Raw genomic sequence first — 22,902 nt, 5'->3', positions numbered from 1 at the left:
GGAAATAGCCCAAACAAACAAGCAAACAAACAAACAAGGGTGCATCACGAGTGTTCATTGCGTCGTATGTGCCGCACCATGCCCAGAGGTCTGTACAGCCTGCTCCATACAAGGCCCCCCTTAATCTGCCTTAAAGACCTCGGGTCTCCGCATCATCCTCTCCCCAGCTGCTCCCCAGTGCTCAGCGCAATTGTCCCAATCTCAGCATCTGAAATGCTGGCTAAGTGCCTTGCTGGAAGGGTTCATGTCCACGGGGACAGACTGGGCCCGGTCTTCAGCCAGATCGTGCCACGTTTTGTGTCTGTTTTTCCCTTTACCTGCAAACTCAATTTTACCATCATGCAAATCGGTTGAGTAGCTAGTACCTGTCAGGCATGGATTCTTGGAAATTAATGTGTTGCACACGTGTGTGTGTGTGTGTGTGCAAGGGGGAGATGAAATGAGCAGTGGAGTGCACTGCTAGAGGAGAGACCAGGTTTTTCGCTGCTTTGATATCAATTCCAACTAAGGCAAAGCCTTTCCCAAGAGAGTGATGAAGAGACAGGGTAGACGTGAAAATCCACAGGAAACGGAACTCCCCCCCCCCCCCCGCTCCCCAGAAAGAAGGAGGATGGGTTTGACTATCACACTCTCAGAGCGTTAGAAATGATCTTCTAGGACATAATCCTGATCCACTGGGATGGATGGAGGTCACTGAATGGCCTTCTCCATCTGGAATCTCTCTGAGTCTTGCTAGGCTGGTATCACTTACAGTTCTGTTATAGTTATGGTTGTCATCTTTTATTAATAACCAACCACAAATTCTTTTTACGTCTTGGGAGGAAAAAGTCTTTTATGGCTCTTTTGTTTTGTTTTGCTTTGTTTTTTGTTTTGTTTTGTTTTGTTTTGTTTTAAGGAGTGCTGGTTGACTGAGAATTCATCTGGCCTCTAACTGGAGTGCCTATTTGAAGAGCAGCTATTTCCTCCACATGTTCAGGTTGCTGCCAGTTGCTGGTCTCTTCCAAATCTGTACCTGGTGCTGAGATGTGCTTGCTGACTGTTCCTTGGTACAATGCCTCTTACCTGGAAATTGCTTGGTGCTTCTAGATAAGGTGTTTTTAACATATCACCAGTGCCAGATGGTGAGAACACGATCGATTTTCAGAAAATGTCTATATCCTGCATATACAAATTTAGCATAGTACTACCATGGGAGGTGGCTGTGGCCCCATTGGTGTGGGTGTTCAAGGATAGGCTGGACGTCCACATGGTGGGCATGTTGTGAGTGGAGCTGGCTACAGCCAGGGGTCAGACTAGATGGCCTGGGAGGCTCCTTCTGACTCGCTCTGTTTCTCTGTTTCTAAAAGGGAAAGGGCAGCATTTCAAACTGTTTGGGAAAACCTTTATTCATTTAATGCAGCTTTCCCTATCCTAGCACCTTCTAGATGTTTTGAACTTCAACTCCCATCAGTCCCAGCCAGCATGCCCAATAGTCAGTACACTGGAAAGCTGACCATGTGGGTGTTCTTTCCCCACTCCAAGTACTGGAACATTTCTGGATGCAAATTATTCATGTCTTTTTTCTTTCAACAGAATATTCTTGGCAAAGAATAACTTACCACAACAACTATCTTTTCAGGGAGGGAAAGCGGCAGGCTTTCCCTCCCTCTCAGTGCCGTTGCTCAGAACATGTTCCTCACGGCGTCCTCTGGACGCAGCCCCAGGAAGCATGTTGCTCTGTGCCCTGGTCTGGTTTTGGCACCAGCATCAGCCCCCTCTGGGAAAATCGAGCGCTGGCACAGAGTCTCTCTCTTCTGGGGCCACAATCCTCCTGGGAAGCACTTAAAACGCCCCGTTTGTCATATTTGCACGTTGTCACTGAAACATTGCATGAATCAGCTCGTGCACTTCCTCCCTGACCATCCTTTTCTTTTCTCTTAGCCATGGTTTGTTGGGATGTGGATATGTCCAAGCTCAGACAAACTGTGGCTAGTTTTCAATATGGTTTATTGAAACAAGCTAACTTCAGGTTTCAGATTCTGGGTTGTTCCAATAAACTGCAGTTATACTAACCCAAATTCCCAGTTTGAACATGACATGATTAGTTGGAATGGAATGGAAGGTGGTTATTTATTTATTAGATTTGTATGCTGTCTCTTTTCTTACAAAGCACTCAAAGCAGCTTATATCATTTTCTTCCTCCTGCTCTCAGTCTTATCCCCATGACAACAACCCTCCCAGGTAGGTAGGGCTGAAAGCCTGTGACTAGGCCAAAGTTACCCAGTTGGCTCCATGGCCAAGTGGGGACCAGAACCCAGATCGCCTGAGTCCCAATCCCATGTTCTTAACCACTACACCACACTGCCTCTCAAATGGTTAGTTGGAAAGGGAAGAGGAAGAGGGGAAAGGAGATGTGGGAGGAGCCCAGGCCTCAAAGCATGAGACACTAAAATTTAGTGACTAAATGTTGGCTTAACACTAAGCATGAATTGGGCCCTTGTTTTCAGTGGGAGAGTTACAGTTTGCACTGAAATCTGTGAGAATGAAGACTGGATCATGCTTGGTAGGAACAGTGCCAGGAGCTGAAAAGATCTGGGACTCTGCCGCACCGTACCAAAAAGTGTGCACATCTGCTTATGCTCATGTCCATGCACTCTCATGTCTGTGTGAGTGTTGATTTCAGAGAGAGAGAAGACAAAACCCTCAGGCAGGAAAATTCAGGGAGGCAGGCCACGGGAGATCAGCATATGTGGGCAAAACGCCAGCTGCCTGGGGGATCTGATGCAACAGAGATCACCTGGGCCCCTGGATCTCTGTTTCAGCAGGTGGCCATGGACAGCACTGAGCAGAGGGCCTCCCAGAAGCTCAGGGCTGCGAATGACGGATCTAGGGTGCAAGCCGCAGCGAGCCAGCTGCAGATCCTGCTCTTGAACTCATAGTGTCGGAGCTGCAGAGTGTCTACTGTCTGGAGAAAGTTTCAGGCTCCCTCGCAGGAAGCAGGATAGTGAAGACTCCGTGTGAGGTAGATTCAGAGTAGGATGAGAGGAAGCTGAGAGGGAGGCCTCTGCTACTCCAGAACGCCCCAGACCTTAGATATGGGCCACCTTCTCCTTGAATAAAGGTAAGGGTGGGCATGGGCTGGACAACCTTCCCAGGAGAGGACTGGCCTCTGACAGCCCTGCAAACCGAGGACTGTTTCTCGGAAGCAGGGCAGCCCTACGAGCCACCGGTTCTTGGCGTGGCTTTTGGAAAAATGACTTGCAGTCGGTGTTCGTGTTCTTCCGCACCTGCCCACAGTAAATAAATGCATACCTGCAGTCTGGCAAATACCAGGCTGGGGTGGTGGGGATTAAGTGGAACGGAATGGCCTTGTAATGTTTCGTGCTCTCCTTAACAATGCAATGAAATCAGGAGTCCGCATGTGTAAAATCAGTTCAAAGGGTGGAAGAAAAACGGGGGAGGCACAGAGCAGGAAAGCCGGTTCCCCTGCAGTGGGGCTGCTGCTTGACCCAGACTTTTATTTCTCTTGCTTCCATCCCCACCCATTAAAAATAATAATCAAAGCCCTGTTCTGGGCTCCGAGCCCAAATTCCTGGCCCACCCTTGATTGATGTGGCTGGTCCCGCTTGTGGTGCACCAGGATCCCCCATCTGATTGTGGAAAGGGGGCTGCTTTGAGCAGAAGCTCAGCAAAGTCTGCCGAGTGAACGGGGATGCAGAGGAAAATAGGTATGCCTGTTTTACATTAAGCAAACAAGGGATTAATAACATGGGAATGGGCAAGCCAAATGCCTTTTCCATGAGGTCTGGTGACATGCCCTGCCAAAGATGTTTTGAAATATCAACCGCAAAAAAGTGTGTTTCCGTATGGTCTATGCAGCACATTTTTCAGATTTGAATGTCACCGATTTGAACGTTTTGTCTGGTTGCAAAAGATTATGAAGATCTCAGCCTCCGCATCCTATCATTTTGTAATTCCCAAAGGCTGTGCATAATAGGAGGGTTGTCAGGTGCAGTTCCTGAGCATGGCAGGCAGGCAGGCAGGCGGGACTGGACCCAAGGAAATCATCAGCAACTTGCGCATGTGGCGAGAAAATGGATGTCCAAGGGAGGGCTTGGGTTGATGGGCCTGGATCAGACTGTGGGACAGGAGGCCCTGCCAGAATCCTGTGTCATTCGTCACTGCTGAATGCCGTGATAGTGGCCGAGTCGCAGCAGTGACTTGTCCAAGGCCGTCCTCTGCATGGGGATTTCAATCTACATCTACCGACATTTGATCCATTCATTTATTAGAGTTATATCCCATCTTTTGTTTCTTTTAAAGAACTCAAAGATGCTTTCATTATCCTCCTCCTCTCAATCGTATCTCCACAATAACAACCCTGTGAGGTAGGCTGTGTGAAGAGTTGGAAAACCTGAGGACTTGTATGCATTTATCTTAAGTTAAAGGAAAGCATTTCCCCCAAACTCGCTTGGGTAGCTGATTGACATCTTAAAAACCAAGGAAAAAGCTGAACAGGAATATGTGGGAATTCAGTTCTGACTCACAAAATACACAAGTGTGCCCAGTTCAAAGCCCTGAATGTGAGCACAAACCTCACGTTCTGCCAAAGTCTGCCAAATATATTTACAATTTGTTGAACATAAAGCTTGTATTCATCTTTTTCCCATCTCCCAGCCAGTTTGCACAAACTTCCCCCATGGACTGAATTACCCTCATTTTATTTAATGGAGCAAATTTGCTCAAATTTGGGGAGATTTGTGCAAATCTCACATTTGATCACTGCTCTATTTGCACAAGTTTGTGCAATGTTAGAAGCATCCCTAAATGGAAATTGGACATGAAATGGTGTCTGGAGAATTCTAGTGAACTCGAACATCACTAATTTGTTGAACTTACATCAAACTACTTTTGAGCAATTTGCAAAAGTTTGCAATTAGATCTTGGAATGAACGAAGAATTCAGTTCATTTTTGATCAAAATGTACATCATCTGCCTTTTCCAGAACTGGATACAGACCAGGCTGCAATCTGTATGTGGAGCTCACACATTTCCCAGCTTGTGATGCAGTTCATGGAACAAAGAAATCTGTGCGAGAAATAGGCACTTTTGAAATCACAGTAGGGAACAATACAGTGCTGGGAAATTTCATTTCAGTGGCTACTTCTGAGTGGCACCTGCCTGCTTATGGAATGTCCTCCCCACGGAGGGCTGCCTTTTTGTGCCGGGTTAAACTGTTCTTTTCCCCAAGGCACTCAGCATACGGGGCGGGGGGGGGGGCTGTTTGAAATTTTTGTTTAAAATGGCTCTAGAGTTAGTGGTTCTATCCCAACAATATGATAGTTCTTCTGGAGAATCAAAATTGGTACTGGAGGATGTGATTCTACCTCCTGAGCAACTGCAATCGCCCGAGTCCCCGATGGGTGGGAAATTCAGGACAGATAAAAGGAAAATCTCATTTACTCAGTTTGTAGCTGAACTATGGAATTCACTTCCACAAGAGGTTGCTATGGTCACCAGTCTGGACAATTTTATTTTATTTATTACATGTATATCCTGCCCTTTCCCATTCAAGGAACTCAGTGCAGCTTGCATCCTTCTCCTCATCCTTTCATTCTGATCTTCACAGCGACAACCTCGTGAAGTAGGCCGGGCCGGAGTCTGTTGGGGTCCTGAGGTCGCCCCATGAGCCCCGTGGCTGAGCAGGGACGGGAGCCCCCTCAGGGGCCAGGTCCCCAGCCCTCCGTCCTGACCGCCTCACCACGCCGGCTCTCCGGCAGAGGAAGAGAAGGGGAGCCTGGCTGCTGGTCCCGGCGGCCCAGCACGACCACCAGGATGGCACTCCCGCCGGCCACGCAGCTCATTGCCCCGGGTGAACTGCGGGCTGGATGAGGTGGCCCTTCTGCCTGATCTGGCACGGTTCTTCTCCGGCTCTTAAGTGCTTCTGCAGCATGCCCAGTGGTGCCGGGACAGGTTTCGAAGTGCGGGGGTCCCTTCATGTCAGTCAGAGCCACACCCCCATCAAAGCCACATCCATTTCCAACATGATGCAACCCATGATTGTACAATAAAAATGAGATTTCTCGGTTTGTTCGAATTTCTGCTGAGTGAGGACTGCAAGGGGGGGGGTCTCTTTTTGAGGTGGAACAATGACAGCTTCTAGAAGTTATTCCTGATTACATTATTATGAATGAATTAATTTCAGCATTGCAGTCATACCTTGCTTTCCAGCCAGAAAGCTCCTGGAGTGACGTATGTGGATTTAATAAGGCAGTTCCTGCCCACAGGCTTACTATCTAAAAATATGACATACAAGGGAAAAGGGGCAGGGAGGGAAGAGGGAAGGAGGACCCTCAGGCATTAATTGCCACACTTATAGAAACGCATGCCGCTGTATTCCCCCAACAGCAGCAATCTGGATTGACGAATGCAATCCTGCTTGGTTTCTTTCTGTTTTCTGTGGCCTCTGCAGCCACTGGCTTGGCGTGTGCGTACATGTGTGTGGGAGCTCATGCAAGAGTCGAGAGCCCAGAGTTTAGGAGTTCCAGTTTCTCAAAATAGCCAGTGATCTTTTTTATACAGTCTTTGGGTCCGCACAGAATCATGTGTAATGTAGCCTCGCTGAAGGAAGAGGCGCTTGAGGCTGTCAGCAGCCATGGCCGGTTTTTCCCATTGATTCCAGTGAACAGCTCTGGAACCTGCAGGAGTGGTGCCTTTCAGATGCCTCCTGGAGAGGCAGAGGGACCAGCTTCTGAAGCAGAGGGGGATGCTGGGAAAGCACCGAGCATCACCGAGCATCTTAGGATGCATGATAAGGCCCCCTTGCATACTGGAGAGAACCTCTCGTGGGCTGGACGATCCTCATGGGAGACACCAGCCAAGCCTTGGGCAGGATGCAGCTGAGCCTTGGGTGTGTGGGGCTTTGACAGCTTCGACCTTGCCAGCTCTCACTCCTGACTTGAGAGTAGCTGGAAGCATCCAGGCTGCGCTGCCCCTTTCCTCCCAGATCTGGCCACGTGTTTGGGCTTCTGCGTGACCTTTTGGGTTCCTGGCCGATTCCTCTTTTGGCCTGCATTTCTACTTGGGTGATCTCCCGGCTGTTGACCTTGGCTGTGCTTCAGACCTCTCTCCAGAAATGCTGTTCCTTGCCAGGTGAAAGTGAGCTAGATGATCTGCCTGCTGCACTGATGACTCCGCAGTGGACGTTCCTCATATCCCTCCCAAAGAGCAAAGAGCAGGGGGGAGAGGAGCACCGCACGCTTCCCTTGCACCCCAGTTGCCCGGGTGCAGCAGAGCCAAAGGGAAGCTTGCTCTGGTCCAGTCCATCAGTCGGAAGAAAAAGGCTGGTGGACTTTCCTCTCTCTTTGCATTGTGGCTTGCGAGCTGTCTAGAGCATCTCCTGTGACTAAAACGAACAGTAATAAAACATAGAATGAAAACAAAATAAGGATCAGAGTATCGCTCTTAAAAATCAACTAAGAGATCACTGGAGCAACAATGATCCTAATCATTATACACGTTCGCATTTAAGGAAGAGGTTTTTTTAAATGGAGAAAGAAAGGGAGGGCAATTTAGAGAAGAGGCGAGATGCCTGCCTGCCTAGCCCGCTTTCCCCTGCCTGGCACTTCGTTGCTCCACATCAGTGCCCCCTTGATCTCCCCTGTAGGGACCTAAGCATTAGTGGCACTGCTGTTTTGCATTTATACCCCGCTTTCTTCTCTGGCAAGGCTTACCTGGGTCTTCTCCTTTCCATCTTATCCTTACCACAGCAACAGCCCTAGGTGCTAGCTTAGACCGGGAGGCAGTGACTGGCTGAAAGCCACCTAATGGGCTTCAGGGCCAATGGACCTCCTGAGTCCCAGTCCATCGCTCTTACCCACTACTTGTGAGCGGAGCCGGCTGGTGCAGGAGGTCAGACTAGATGGCCCGAGAGGTCCCTTTTGACTGGCTCTGTTTCTATGCTCCTTACCCACATGGCTTCAGGTACCTGCTTGGCACCTGCAGGGGAAAGCTGGTGGTGGCAGCAACATGGAATGGAAAAGTGGCAAGCAGGATTGGGTGAAAGCGCACACGGCGCCACTCCATCTCTCTCTGACAACCTCTCCCAGAGCGGTTTCCTCCGCAGAACATCACCACTGGGATTTTGCTACATGCCAATGTGTACCTAGGCTTCTGGATGCATGCTCGACCCTCTTTCAAAGCCCCACCCCGAGAAGACGCCCCCAGAAATGATTCTGTGCTTCGACTGAGTGTTGGCAATGCTGAGGTTTTGACCCCAGGTGCCGGATCGGTGACCAAAGCCCAGGCGATGCAAGCAGAAGTGGGCGTCATCATGGCAGGAACTATTTGGGCCTGGAGGCTTCCCTGTCAGTTGCTGACTCATGATCCTTCTACAGAGGGATTCCAAAAATTGTGGCCCCTTCGCTAGCAGGACAAATTTCGGTCCAGCAAGACTCAGCCCAGGCACAGAGAGCAAACGGGAGCGGGTGTGCGGGACGCCATCGTCCTCCTTGGGACCATTCTTCCCACCCAAAAGCTGAGCCCTGGAGTTGGCACACCCTCTGTCCTTCTGACCATGCTGCCCCCTGTCTTGATCCTAATGGAGGGCTGCTTTCCATATAATCTATGGAATGCGCTCCCCAGAGAGGTCCGCCGTCGTTATTTGTTTTTCGGCGCCAGGCGAAGACCTTTTTATTTAAACATCATTTTAATTGTTAACAATATTTGCTTATTTATCTGGCCAGGGCGACTTCTTTTATATTTTATATTTTTTATTTATTTTATATTGTTAATTTCAATTTTATATTGTTATTTTTGTATTTTATTGTATTTTATTGTGTTGTAAGCCGCCCCGAGGCTTCGGCAAGGGGCGGCATAGAAATATTCTAATAAATAATAAATAAAATAAATAATGGAGAGCCAGCGTGGTGCAGTGGTTAAGAGCGTGGGACTGGGACTCAGGTGACCTGGGTTCGAGTCCCCGCTTGGCCATGGAGCCAACTGGGTGACTTGGGCCAGTCACAGACTCTCAGCCCAACCTACCTCACAGGGTTGGTGTTGTGGGCATAGGATGGAGGAGGAGATGTAAGCTGCCTTGAGCCCTTTGTAGGAAAAAGGCAAGATATAAATCCAAAAATGAATAAATAAATTATATTATATTATATTACTGGCACGTTCTCAGGGTAGGAATGCATGGAGAATTGCAGTGCCAGCTGTGTTCTGGGGGCTCTTGGCTACCCCAGCGCCCTGCTCCCTGAGTGACTCGCTGCACTTGTCCCCACCTGCTGCTCGGCCTCTGCTTCCCCTCACCCACCAGTCCTGGTCGCCGGGGCCGGACGCAGGGGCCGGAGAACAAGCAGGCTGCAGGGGCAGAGAGGGCGAGAGCAGGGTCAGGGCGCATTCATGCAGCTGCTGGGCTGGGTGCCCTCGGCCAAAGTCGGATGCCTGCAAAGTTGTTTCAGTTGATGTCTGACCAGAATTTTCCCGCTGGCGCTTCCCAAATGCAGGTGCTACCGGCAGTGGAAGCTGGCGTGTTCCCCAGCATTTTTCACAGCAGAAAAATGTATAGGGAAATGGCACTCTTTAGAAAAATATGCATGAAAAATGTGGGGAAATGCATACGAACACATAACACTGGCTAGGAGATGCTTGGTACAAGGGAAAAGCTTGCATTCTGAGGTGGACACAGCTTGGTGGACCAAGCTTCAGGGTGGACCTTGGAGAACATAGATAAACTTGGGTTTGCTGATTTCCTCATCCCTAAGAGGGCTGGATTCATCCAGAAGAGTGCACTTTCAGAGTTTCTTCCAGTTCAGGAACAGCTTCTTTTGTTGCTACCTGAGATCTTGTTGCATGAGGTGCAATGCAGAGCAGCAGTCCAACATTTGGATGGGCAGAGGGGATTCAGGTTCCTTGCTGTAAGGGCCAGGATTGGGTGGTGGCTGGGACAGGCAGAGCACTGGGGACCTGTGCGTGGTGGGCTGCACAACGAGTTGGGGACCCGAGGCAAACGCCAGTTCAAACCAGAGGAGGTGTTCAGGTAGAGCAAGGTGGGAACAAGCCAGGGTCAAGCAGGAGCAACTGGAGCGGAGCTGGTGCAAGGCAGGAGCAGCTGGAGCAGGGCTCCGAGACGTGGGGCCAGAGCCCGAGGTATCTCCCAGGCGACCTGCACTGCTGTGGTGAAGAACAGCAGTGCCGGGAAGCCTTCAGCACGGGTCTCCAGGGCCTCCAGCTGCTCAGCATCCTCGCGCCTCAGCTGCTTCCTGCAAGCTCCTCCAAGGGTGTTCCTGGTTCCTCAGGCACTTGCAGGGTCCCTCAGACCCTGATCCTGACAGGGGACTTAGACTCTCCTGATCTCTCAGGCCAAAGGCTTCATGTGCCTGTCGTGAGGATGAGATGCCGCCGCTGCTGCTGCTGCTGATGATGATGATGATTCCATTTATATGTCACCTGCTACCCAAAGGTCTCAAGGCAGCAGGTGAGACATCATCTTTGTCATCGTCATCAATTATTAGCAGTGCATTTTTTGTAAGAAAAAAGATGCCGCAACTCATGAAATCATTTACCTTTCGCACATAGTCAATCACTGTACACACACCCACACACGTCAGTTGTGTAACGAAACATAACGGTTGCCACCTGCAGTAAGCAGCGCGCAACCACACGACCAACCACAGGCCGAGCAGCACCATCACAACCAGCGCGGACGAAGTGCGCACGCATCGGACTCGGCACGCAAGCAGCCCGCATGCACCGTTTTCATGATTTTGCCACTGACCTGCTACACTCGACAGGGCGATTCAAATCCACGTGGACCAAACATCAAATTTTCAAAAGTTATTTTTAAACCCTGGAAAAATCTGTTGAAAAAAGGTGCCGGAATCCTGTTCCGGTGCGTTCTATGACAAAAAAAGCAATGATTATTAGTATTATCACCATCAGCACCACCATTTTGTTGATTATATACATTGTGTTTTATGTTGTCTATTTATTGACAATATTTAATTATATTATTCTAATAATGTTATTATTGATCTTTCAATTATGCTAACAGGCAGGTTTTATAAAAAATTTAACAGACAAACCCATTGTCCATTGGCCACCCTGGCAGAGGCTGATGGGAGTGGTGGTCAGCGACACCCGGAGGGACACATGCTGGGGAAGTCTGGTGCAGCGGAGCTTCAGCACTAGGTTCCAGCATGTGCCGCACATATAGCAAAGCCAAGTAGTCATCCAGAAGAAGCAGAATGGGAACAGGTGAGGTGAGGCGAGCACTAAACACGCTGTCTCTTTGAGAGCCACAGATTTGGGATGGACTCAGTAGGCTCCAATCAAGCCAGAGCGTTCCCGAGAAGCAAACCTGACCATGCCGAGGCTGCCCTGCTTTGGGCACATCATGAGAAGGCCAGACTCCCTGGAGAAGACAATCAAGCCAGGGAAAGCCGAAGGCCATGGAAGAAAAGGAAGGCCCCGTATGAGATGGATGGATACCATAAAAGAACCAGCCGCCTTGACCTTCGAAGAGCTCAGCAAGGCTGTGAAGGATGGGACATTGTGCAGGACTGTCACTCCAGGGTTTCCACAAGTGAGAGACAGCTTGATGGTGCATACCAACAATGTCAAGCAGGCCACTGTGAATCATGAGCATCATCCTTTTCTCCCCGGAAGTCCTCTGGGGCGGGGAATGCATGGGGAGATCACAGAATTGGGGACCTTTGTCCTTCCATGTGTCTCCTAGCCCAGTGCAAGATAAGAAGTGGATCTGGTTCTCTTCTCAAGTCCTCTGCAGCAGCAGCAGAATTTTTCCCTCTCCTTTCCTGAGGCTGTGGAACCACTGAAATGTCAGCCTGGAAGTCCTTATTCATGTTATTATTTCAAAGCCACCTTTCAAGACTGTATCTTTCCAGCCATGCTGTTGTAAACTACCCTGAAAGATGGGGCTGCTGAGCAATATGGAAAATAAATATGTTTAAAATAAGAATGACTTACTATAATAAAAGCAAAATGCAACATAATTTAACTTAATTTACGACCAGTGTTTAAGAAACCAGCTGTCAGGAAAGCATCGCCAAGCTCAGAAAATGAAAGTGAAATCAACAGAAATTCAACAGACTCGTATATCCTAAAACCGTTCTTTCGCAAGTTGGAGGAGGCAAGCCTTATGAACCCTTGCGAGGGCCTGGATCGATGGGGCCGAGCACATACTCCTTGGGGGGACCTTCCGTTGAGTAAGGGCTGCTGCTAGGAAGGCCATCTCAGGATCCGCTTCAATGGGCGTTGGAGGCGAGCCAATGAGTACGACCTGTGAAGCTGATCTTAGAACATTTCACATTCGTACTGACAAATGTATTAGTTTTATATCCCGCTTTGTTTCCTTTCAAAAACTCAAAGCGGCTTACATCATTCTCCTCCTCCTCACCATGACCACTCTGCAAGGTGGGCTGGGCTGAGAGCCTGGGACTGGCCCCAGTCTCCCAGTGAACTTTGGAGACAAGCACTCCGATTTCCCGGGTCCTGGTCCTGCCCTCCTAGCCCCTACCCCCTACCCGGTGTATCCTTGTAAGGCCCTGATGTGGGGCAGACATGACTGAATCAAACAGTGGTACCTACAAGCCACCTTTTGGCCACTGCGGACACGGGAGGTCTAAGGCAGCTCCCAGCAGAAGGGTGCCAGCGGCTGTCTGAGCTCTCTTGCGGTGTCCCGAGGTGAGGATTCAGCACTGGTCGCCTGTGCTCTTTGCTGGACAGTTCCCAGCGAACACTGGACGGAAAGAGGAGAGGCAGCTTTGGCGCAGCATTGAAGGTCGAGGACTTGCCATCTCTCCTCCACTTACAACGCTCCCTGAGCCCTGGATATAATCTGCCGTCCGAGACACCTGAAATGATGCCGCATCCAAGCCTGGAGCTGCGTTGCAGAGCGGAGGCAAGGCTGAGCTGTTTCTGCCGTTTAGCAAATGCGGGAGGAGCAAAGGCCCTGGTCTTTTCAAATCGGTTACAGGGAAACTGGAGAAGGGGTGTGTGTGGACTCTATTCGCCCCATTAAGATGAGACCTACCCCTATAGATACACGTGGATATCGACGGGGAAATGGCAGATAGGGCCAAACGGCCGCTGATTAATTTTCTGCTAGTTCGGTCTTTTTGTGTGTTTCTTGCTGCTTTCCTCTTATTGTAGCTGTTTTAATGGCTGTGTTTTTCAAAATGCTTTTTGAATTTTGTGAGCCACTTTGAGTAATATCTTATTGCAAAGGGGAAAGGCTAGCAACTGGGAACAATACAGCTTTCCCAGTTTGCCATGGTAGCCTCAAACTGGGAGGGTGTGTGCACGGGAAGCTTGAGTCTTGGGTCCCAATGAATCGACTCACATTTGGAGATAAATTCTAGTCCAGATTTGTGAATGGTTTGTGCATTGACTGGGATTCTCGTGTACATACGGCTTCTCTCTCCGCCTCACTTTCGGCGTGTGTGTCATCTCAGTCATTGTTCCCTGGAAAACTCTTGGAAAGGCAAACTCATAAATCCTCTCGCAGATTAGCTTGACTTTGCCGTATCTGCTCCCAAGGACCTGCCCAGACTGTTCTTACAGCTGACATTGGTAAATTCCTTCTCCTTTGTTGTTTGCTTGCTGCTCGCATTCCACAGAACTGGTGTGCAGTTGTTCAAACTCACACCCAGCTCACATTTCTTTTAGAAGGTGTTTGTTTTTTCTCCTGTCATATTAGTTATGGATTTCTCTTAAGCCACGTTGAGACTACTTTTTGCAGTGGGAAGCGATGCACACATTTGGATGATGATGATGATGTTGTCAGGTTAATCCAGTCCTGGCAATTGTGCGGGTAACAATAGCGAGCCAGCAAACCGCAGCTTTCCCACCACAACTTGTGTGAGCTGCCTTGGCTTGCATCCTCCCCTGGCTTTTCTTCTAAGCTGCCTCCGAGAACTTTGACTCCACCTCTCACCCCAGACAGTGATCCTTGAATTTTTGCCTGCTGCAGCCTCTAAAAACTTTCTGGGGAAAAGTTGTGCTCATCAGCCAGGTCTGGACAAAAACCACACACACACACACACGCCCAGTCTCCCACTCTTTGCAATCCTTTTTCTTTCACAATGCCTTGAAACCTCCCTTTCTTAGAACACACACACACAGACATTTAATTAGAAGGTTGGTGAACACTTACCTGTTCGCCCTCCTCCTATTATACAAATGCTATTAATTAAAACGTTGCTGAAAACATAACTGTTCCCGCCAAGCCTTGAATGCATCAGCGCTGCAGTTGCGTTACGTTTCAGTGGCTGCGCTGGTTTCCGACGTTGCGGGGCGTGGCTTGTCTTTTTTAATTGCTGGAATGGTTTGCACGGGATTGATTGTTCCAAAATATTATTGTCTCCGGTTATTTCTACATGGTATGAATCAGCCTCCTCTACCCTGCCAGTGCGGCCTTTGGGTGATGGGATTTGTAGTCCAAGCCACCTGGAAGTCACCCGGTTCAGGGATGCTGGTATAAATGGATGCAACTGTATTTCTTTACGGCGAGGGGGGCCCTGATCCCAGGCGGACATAATGCCAGCACCACACGGGGGAGTCGCAGTCTGGAAGCACTGCGACTCCAGCAGTAAAGCAGAAAGCAAAGGAAGGCCTGTGGAAATGAAAACAGTTGTGGCAGTTCTTCCCCAAGCTGGTATCTGCCACATGTGCTGAACCACAGCTCCCATTATCCCCAGCCAGCAGGCCAATTGTAGGTTAGGGAAGGCTGACCCAGCCCCAAGAAGCCTGTGGGGAGCTAGAAGCCATCTAAATTGGCTTACATGCATCCTGACTTCTGAGAGCCCATATCGTTAATCTTTGCGGACTGAGATATTACATGGCCATAAGAATACAGACACTTGTGGCAGCTGTGTGGAAAGAATTCCCTCGTGCTTTCTTGGCTTCAGGGGAAAGTATGTTTTGGAAATTCATATTTCAGAAATGCCTTCTTGGCAGAGCGAGGCATGCAGGCAGCCAGTGGCTGGCTTCCTTGGCTTGCCTGCTACTGTACTAAAGACCCTCCTGCTCACTGAATATAAAGGGAGTGTATCTATTTCCCCGCTTGAAATGCTGCAAGGGATTCAGGGCCATGCAAATCAATCTGGCTTGTGCGGAGCTGGGGAACCTGGAGCCAGGCGTGCAAATCCAGCATCGGGGGCTGGAAGAGGAGACGCTCTGCCTGAACCCGCATGATTCAAAAGGAGCACTCAGTGCGCCTTCTTTCACTCTTCCCTCCCCGTTAGTTCTGGAATTAGGGCAGGATGCGAATCGGGGGCTGGTCATTTCCCCAGCTGACAGAGCTGTGGATTTTTTCTTTCTGGGCCATGACGTTTTTCAGCAGTGACCCAGAGTACACAGGCAAACGCCACTTTATGGGCAGCTTTGCACCATCACTGGGAAAAGGCAATCCCTTGTCCCCTTTCCTTGCTGCTGCCGCTGGACGTGTTGTCTGAACCCGCCCTGCAACAAGCCACGGCTTCTGGGCGGGCCGGGACAACTCCTGCCGCCGCCTGGAGGACGCAGCCGGCTGCAAGCCCCGGGGGCTGCGTTTACCCTGTGGCCACGTGAATCTGACGGATACCAAGTTGCACCACTGGTCTGCACGGTCCTTTTATCTTGATCCATTTGTATCCAGTTTCTCCTCCAAGGAGTTCAGATGGCACACGTGATCCTTGTCTGTTCCCCTTTATCTTCTCAACAGCCCTGCAGTGTAGGTCAGGCAGAGAGCCAGTGACGGGCCCAAAGTGAATTTCCTGCATAAGCAGGGCCTGGAGCCCAGCTCTTCTCAGCCACTTCGCCACACTGGCTTTCCAGTTCTGCACCCCAGGGCTGTCGCTAGGCTCTGAAAAGTTTAGAGGCTGCAGGCTTATTTGCCCCGGCAAGGGGAGTGGTGGGGAAGCCCAGCATGCAGAGCGGGGGGTCAAGCCTTCTTTTCCAAGCAGGCGTCCCATAGGAAATCCTTCTGCATTTGCCGTTTAGCTTAGAAAAATCGTCCTATCGACATCAGTTGAAGCATTTCCCTCAGCTTAATGGTTTATTATCATTATTGTTTATTCTATTTTTATCCCACCTTTTTCTTTCTTTCATTTTTAAGAGCTTAAAGTAGTTTACAGCATTCTCCTCCTTCTGCTCTCAATCTTATTCCCACAACAACAACCTGGTGAGGTAGGTCAGGTTGAGAATCTGTGACTGGCCCAAAGTTACCCAGTTGTCTCCGTGGCTGAGAGGGGACCAGAACCCAGGTTGCCTGAGTCCCAGACCCCACCCTTAACCAGTATACCACAATGGGTCTCGCATGTGCAGGCGGGATTTGGGGAATGGGGTTTACACATCCCATCCCAGCTCCAATCCCTCTCAAAAATCTTCTTCGTGGCAATGAAGCTGAGACAAAACCCTTCCATTGGCATGAATGGACACTAAGGGCTGTGGAGAATTGAACAGGGCCCTAGAAAATAGAGTCGGACCCAGGACCGGAAGGAACCAGGCCTTTGAATGGTCCCAGTCCATGTACCTCGTCTCCCAGCTTTACAAGTGCGACCTTCCCTCCTTTCCTGCATTTTTTGTTCTGTCCATAGTTTTGTCTTTGGTGAAACGCCATGCAGAAACACGTGTGGTACAAATAGCTAGTTTCCCCGTGCTTCAAGGCTGAGCTTCCAACCCCAGGTCTCCCTCGAGGATCTAATGATTCACGGAACAGGGAAAGGGCAGGGCCGTCTGAACGCAGGGGCCTGATGGGCACTTGCCCGTGGGCCCCATACTAATCTGTGTATGTTAACCCTTGGAAAACTTCCAAAATTAACAGTAGTTGTAGTTGTCGTAGGGGCCCCAGGACACTGCTTTGCTCGGGACCCATCATGCTGTCAAGGCGGCCCTGGAAATGGGTGTATCTCATGTCTGGCTCACATCCACATAAAGACACAAACATAGAAACACAGAAACAGAGCGAGTCAGAAGGGGTCTCCTGGGCCATCTAGTCTGACCCCTGGCTCCAGCTGGCTCCGTGCATGACATGCCCACCATGAACAGGACAGCACTGGCGGGCGCATCTCTTGCTGTTTCAGGCACTAAGACCTACCCGGAATGGCTTGCTTTGTGCTTTCCTTCACACTTGTTTAAACACACCAAGCAACCGTCGTCTCAGAATTTCTGACGCACAGGAGGGAGACAGTTGCCTGGCAGGGCCAGCCCTACCGTTAGGCAGAGTGTGAACATCACCTTGGGTGGAAGATACGGGAAGGTGGTAAACAGGAGCCGAGGGGAGAGCTGTGCGCCATATCCCCTGTCCTGAACGCCCTTGGCTAGGATAGGCTGCCATCCCAGCCCTGCTAAGGAAGGCTTGCGTCAACTTGCCGCTGCTATAGTAGCCCTGGGAAATAAGGACGAGGGAGGCATGTGCTTTATGTTATGCAGAAAGTGGGTCCTCGTCGTCCAGGTTACCATAGAACAGAAGAGCTGGAAGGGGCCATGAAGGCCATCGAGCCCAACCCCCTGCTGTTGCAGGACACCAAGTCACACCATCCCACTCAGGTGGCTGCCCAGGCTCTTTCTGCATGTCTCCAGTGTGGGAGAGCCCCCCATCTCTCCAGGCAGTTGGCTCCACTGTCGTATTGCTCTGACTGTGGGGAAGCTTTTCCTGATATCCAGCCTGAACCTGGGTTGCCGCAACTTGAATTGATTATTCCGTGTCTTACACTCTGGTATCATCAAGAAGAGATCTTGACCTTCCTCTTTGTGACAGCCTTTGAGGTACTTATAGAGGGATATCATGTCCCCCCTTAGTCTTCTCTTCTCAAGACTGAACATGCCCAGTTCCCTCAGTATCTCCTCAGAGGGCAGTGTTTCCAAACCCTGGGTCATTTTTGTTGCCCTCCTCTGGATCCTTTCTAATTTACCTGCATCTTTCTTAAATTTTGATGCCCAGAACTGGACACAGTATTCTAGATGAGGTCTTAGTGAAAAGTGTAGGGGAACTTTTACTTCTCGTGATTTGGAAGGAAAACTTCTGCTAATGCATCCCAAAATATCATTTGCCCTTTTGCAGCTGCATCGCATTGTTGGCTCATATTTAGCCTGTTGTCCACAGTAACTCCAAGGTCTTTTTCTTGTCAGTTCTGTTGAGCCACATATTCCCCATCTTGTATCAAGGGTTTCTTTTTCCTCAGTGGAAGACTTGGCATTTGTCCCTACCAAATCTCATTCTGTTGCTTTCAGCCCGCGTTTTGGCATTTTGCTGCCTCAGGTGAAAATCAAGAGGTGCCCTGTTCGCGTTCCAGGTACAAAGGACGCCTGGAGTGGTGGCAGAATCTTACTTCAACATGGGCAGCTGTACACCATTTTCTGTGCACCTACAAGCTGCGTTCAGGGCACAGGGCGGTTCTGTCCTCCAGCACCTTGCTGACATTTACCATCCTTTCCAGCAATACCCATCTTTGCCTAATGGTAGGACCGGGCCAGCCTGGGGTGAAAAGGCTGAAGACTCATAGAACATTTGAAAGAAGGTATTTTAATACTAAGGTTGGGTGTTCCCCACCCTTTAGTCCTGGAGAGTATAGATCACCTCAGGCCAGTCTGTCTGCTTTACTTTTTCCCGCATCCAGATTGTTCAGATCTCCTGTCCTTCTCTCTCTCTGCCAGGATGAAGCAATGTGAAAGCACTGTCACATTCTTCTCCAAAGGAAATGAGCTGAAATTCTCCCCCATCTGCATCACCCCGATTTGCTCAGCATCTGAGGAAAGCCATAGTTGTACCTGCCTGCCATGTAGGTTTTAAAAATAAAATAAATATAGAGCATTTTCCTGCTATACATGCATAGGATTGAACCCTAAAATGGTCGATTGCACAAGGATTCTAACCCAGCATGAAGCACTCAGAGAGAAAGGGTAAAACACATTTAGTCCACGGCCTGATAGAGGAATATTTCACTTTCTCCCACATTCCATTTTTTAAAAAATCAGGTCTTTCCATTCTAAATGTGAAAATATCTGTGCATTGCAAGACGTTCTTCTCAAAATTGCACCGCATCAAAATTCTCACCCAGTCCTAAGTCTGGAGTTAGATACCTGCACTGTCAAAAGCAAAGCCAAGAACAGCTCCAGAATATCTTTGCATAATTTTTTGACATGGGATCCTGCAAAGGATCCTGTTTTTACAGTGCATGTGAAAAATGTAGGGAGCTGTGATGATTCAGCGTGAGGATGTATTCAGACCAAGCAAACATCCCAAAATGAGCTAACTTTCAGGTGCTCCAGACCCCCTTGAACAAGCTGGAGCTGGAAGGGGGTGAGGAAGAGAAAAAGCGGGGCGTTTTGTGCAAATGAATTTCGATTTGCCTCTGTTTGGTGATCAGCAGATCTCCAGAGTGCTGGGAGCAGAGCAGTCGGGACTGGTCCCCTCTTTTTATTTTGGAGGGAGGGAAATGCAGGAGCCTCTTACGGCTCTGGTCTGTCTCCAGCACTCGGGGCGAATGTGTGGGTAATGCAGAAATCAAGGCCTGCCCGATGCTCCCTTCCAGCGTTTGTGCGGGACTCCAGTTAGACGTTTCCCTCTGCCCTCCCCCCCCACTGAGCCCCCTTTTTCCTTCCCCCTTCCCCCCCCCCCCCCCCCCCCGCTCTCCTGCCCTCGCCTGCTCTCTGTCCAATTACACCAGAACTTCAGGTGTCCCTCTCCCCGGAGGACAGCGTGTTCCTGCCACATGCCGGGTGAAAATTCAAAGGTTTAATTAGCTCCTAATGCCCTTGATGGGGAAGCCAGCCAGCTTGCAAACTCTGCCTGCCACATCAAAGGCTGAGGGGGAAGGTGTGAGCCCAGCAGGGCTGATCCCAACCCCACTGGCAGCTCTCCTCTCAAAGGAGCAACGCTGGTTCCCACCCACTCGACAGCCAGGGCAAGAGTTGACTCTCTGAATAGGATGCTAATCAGGGAATTTCCGGCCTGCCCCCATCCCGGTCTTGGTTCCCTTCGAGCTGTTTGTCCTTCAGAGGATGGCGCAGCAACAGTTATAACATGGGTGGCTGGGAGGGGGTTTCTTTGAGGTGGGCATCTGGTAGCTTGTCCTTCGCTGGAAATGTGACGAGGAGAATGCTTCCTGCCCTGTGTTCGCAAAGCAAAGCAAAGCAAGGCAAGGCAGGATTCTTGCTCGACAAACAGGCATGGATGAGACATTTGTTTTGGTTCCATTGTAACAGCAATTTACCAAAATCTGAAAAGTGCTCCACATTTGACACAAACAAACTTTGACTTTGAAGAAGAATTTGGAAGTGGGAAAAACTGAAAATGGCAGATGCATCCATCTAGGTATAAAGTGCTTTGCTCTTAAAAGTCTGGGACCGAACCTCTGTGTATTCTAACCGTCCTCGTCCGGAATTGCTTCTTCCAGGCAGGTGCTTCATCTTTACCAGCCAGGTGGCTGGCAAGGCCTTCGTGGGCCTCTGCATGCTGAGCGGCAGCCCCGCCTATTGAACTTGGCTGGCGCAGCAGGGTGGAAATTTCATTTCGGTCTGCTTTTGATGAAAATTTACCAGAATTCACTAAGTGCACTTTTGGAGGAGAAAGAACTTGCGACTTTAAACATTTGAAGGTGGGAGGCAGATGCATGCAAAAGTCTTCTGATTAGCATTCCCCTTTGTTTGCTAGCATCTTGGCAGGTTCCACTGGCCCAAATGGTAAAGCTTTAAAACTGCTTTCATCTTCCTGCTGTTTGAAAAGAAACAAAAGTAACTACTTTGTCTTTCAACCCTAATAAGAAGTGGAAAAAAGCCAACTCTCAGCATGTGCGATTTCACATTTCAAAATTAAATTATAGCACTGTCATAATTAAAGAAATAAAATGGAGTTGGCCTCAGCTGCCCTTATCTCAAACGTATTAACTTGGGAATGAATACCAGTTTGTCCTAGAAAAGACCAATAGATTGGAGTAGAAAGAACAACGTAAGCGTCAGCCATTACATATTTGCTAGGTTCGCCACCCCGTGACAACAAGATGAATTTTGAAGTTCAATGAAAGAAAGTGTGCCGTGGCAGCCAGCACGGCCCGGATGTGCCTCCGGGAGCGAATGCTGGGCTTGTGTGCTACCATCCCCGGCTGATCCCTGAATGGTAGTTTGGGGAAGTCTGAGCTCGAGTGTCTGTCCTGGATGTTGGCTGCAGGGCCCCAGCAGTGCAGCGGAGAGGTTGGACCATGCCGGAACAGGCAGGCCACGGCTGGATTCTCATTGGCCGATGCAGAGCAGGGGAACCTCAGCGCCGCCATCCTGAGCTCTTTGGAAGAAGGCTGAGGCAGGAGAGGGATGGATGGATGGACGGACAATGACACAACCCAACTCAGCTTGGTAACTTCCCGATTAGATTACTGCAACATGCTCTGTGTGGGGCTGCCCTTGAAGACGGTCTGGATACTTCAGATGGTCCAGAATAGAGCTGCCAGGATGTTAACGGGGCTGGCAGGTGCTCACATACAATGCCGGTCCTCTGTCAATTACACTGGCTGCCAATTGAAGTCTGGGCCCAATTCAAGGTGCTGGTGAGGGCCTATGAAGCCCCAAACAGCTTGGGTCCTGAGTACCTGAAGGAGCACCTTTTCCTTATGTGCCCCTCTGCCCCTTGAGACCTGAGGCAGAGGCCCTGCTCTGGGAGCCCTCCTTGAGGGCAATTAGGAGAGTGGCTACCTGGGGAAGGGCCTTCGCTGTGATGGCACCCCATCTAGAATACCTTCCCCAGAGAGGTTTACCTGGTGCCGACGCTTTATTCTTTTCAGTGTCAGGTGAGAACTTTTTCATTTTCCCATAATTTTCATGTTTAGGTTGCGTTAACTGGGGTTTTTAATCTTGATTTCTGGATGCTGTGTTGTTTTGCTATTTTATTGTTCTTCACTGTAAGCCATCCCAAGACTTCAAAGTGATGGACAGGGTATAAAAGTTTCAAATAAATACATAAATAAATAAACCTTTGGCATGCTGCTCGTTGCCTGGATCAGGCAGGCAGGAAGCCTGACAGCCAGTCGAAAGCTGTCTGCATCCTTGTTTACAAAAGAAAGCAGTTGATCAATCTCGGGGCAGGTTGGCTCTCTCCTCCGTGCCAAAACCACTACCGGCACTGGAAACTCACCTCTTCTCAGACCAAGGGATGGGCGAGCATGCAGGGTGGCTGCTTGGGAAAAACAGAACCGGGCAGGCACTGAAGCACATTTCCCGAGGCCAAAGCAAGACCGATCCGGTCGCTCTGTTGCAAGAGCCACTTTGAAATTCTCTTCCGCCACAAGAAAGGGCAAAAGAAGATGCCATGCCGACATGTATGGATACATGCAAATGTAGAAACGATTATTATGACTCAGGCAGGAGTAGAGAGTCTCCCGGCAGAGTGGGGAAGGCTGCAGCCCGAGGAGCAGGGCACCTCCCTGCCCCATCTGCTGCCGAGCCTCGAGGGGCAGCGGTTCTGACTCTCCTTTAGCATCTTCACACTGGAGCACTTGCGAGAAACCCAGATCAGCTTGCAAGTGTCATCTCCTCATTTTATCCTCACAACAACCCTGTGAAGTAGAGTAGGCTGAGAGCCTGTGACTGGCCCAAAGTCACCCCGTGAGCCTCATGGCCAAATGTGGACTGGAACCCAGATCACCTGGGTCCCAATCCCGCGCTCTCGGCCACTGCTCTTTCGCATCTCGCTTCGGTCTGTGCCGATGTAGCCAGGGCGAGCTCTACATGGCTGCACGCATCTTGCGGCTCTTAGCAAGACCAAAGTCCTTGGTCTTGTCTTTCTTATTGCACTTTTGTTCTGCACTTCTCCCAGGCATTCAGGCCTTTGCACACCCCTCTCCTATTGCCTTTTATCTTCACCACAAGCCTGTGAAGTAGGTGGGATTAAGAAAGCCCAAGCCCGCCCAGTGCCGTAGTGGCTCGAACCCA

The sequence above is a fragment of the Varanus komodoensis genome, unplaced genomic scaffold (genome assembly GCF_004798865.1).
Source record: "Varanus komodoensis strain SLA01 unplaced genomic scaffold, ASM479886v1 scaffold26, whole genome shotgun sequence".
Taxonomy (NCBI): Eukaryota; Metazoa; Chordata; class Lepidosauria; order Squamata; family Varanidae; genus Varanus; species Varanus komodoensis.
Note: the sequence above shows the minus strand (reverse complement) of the source record.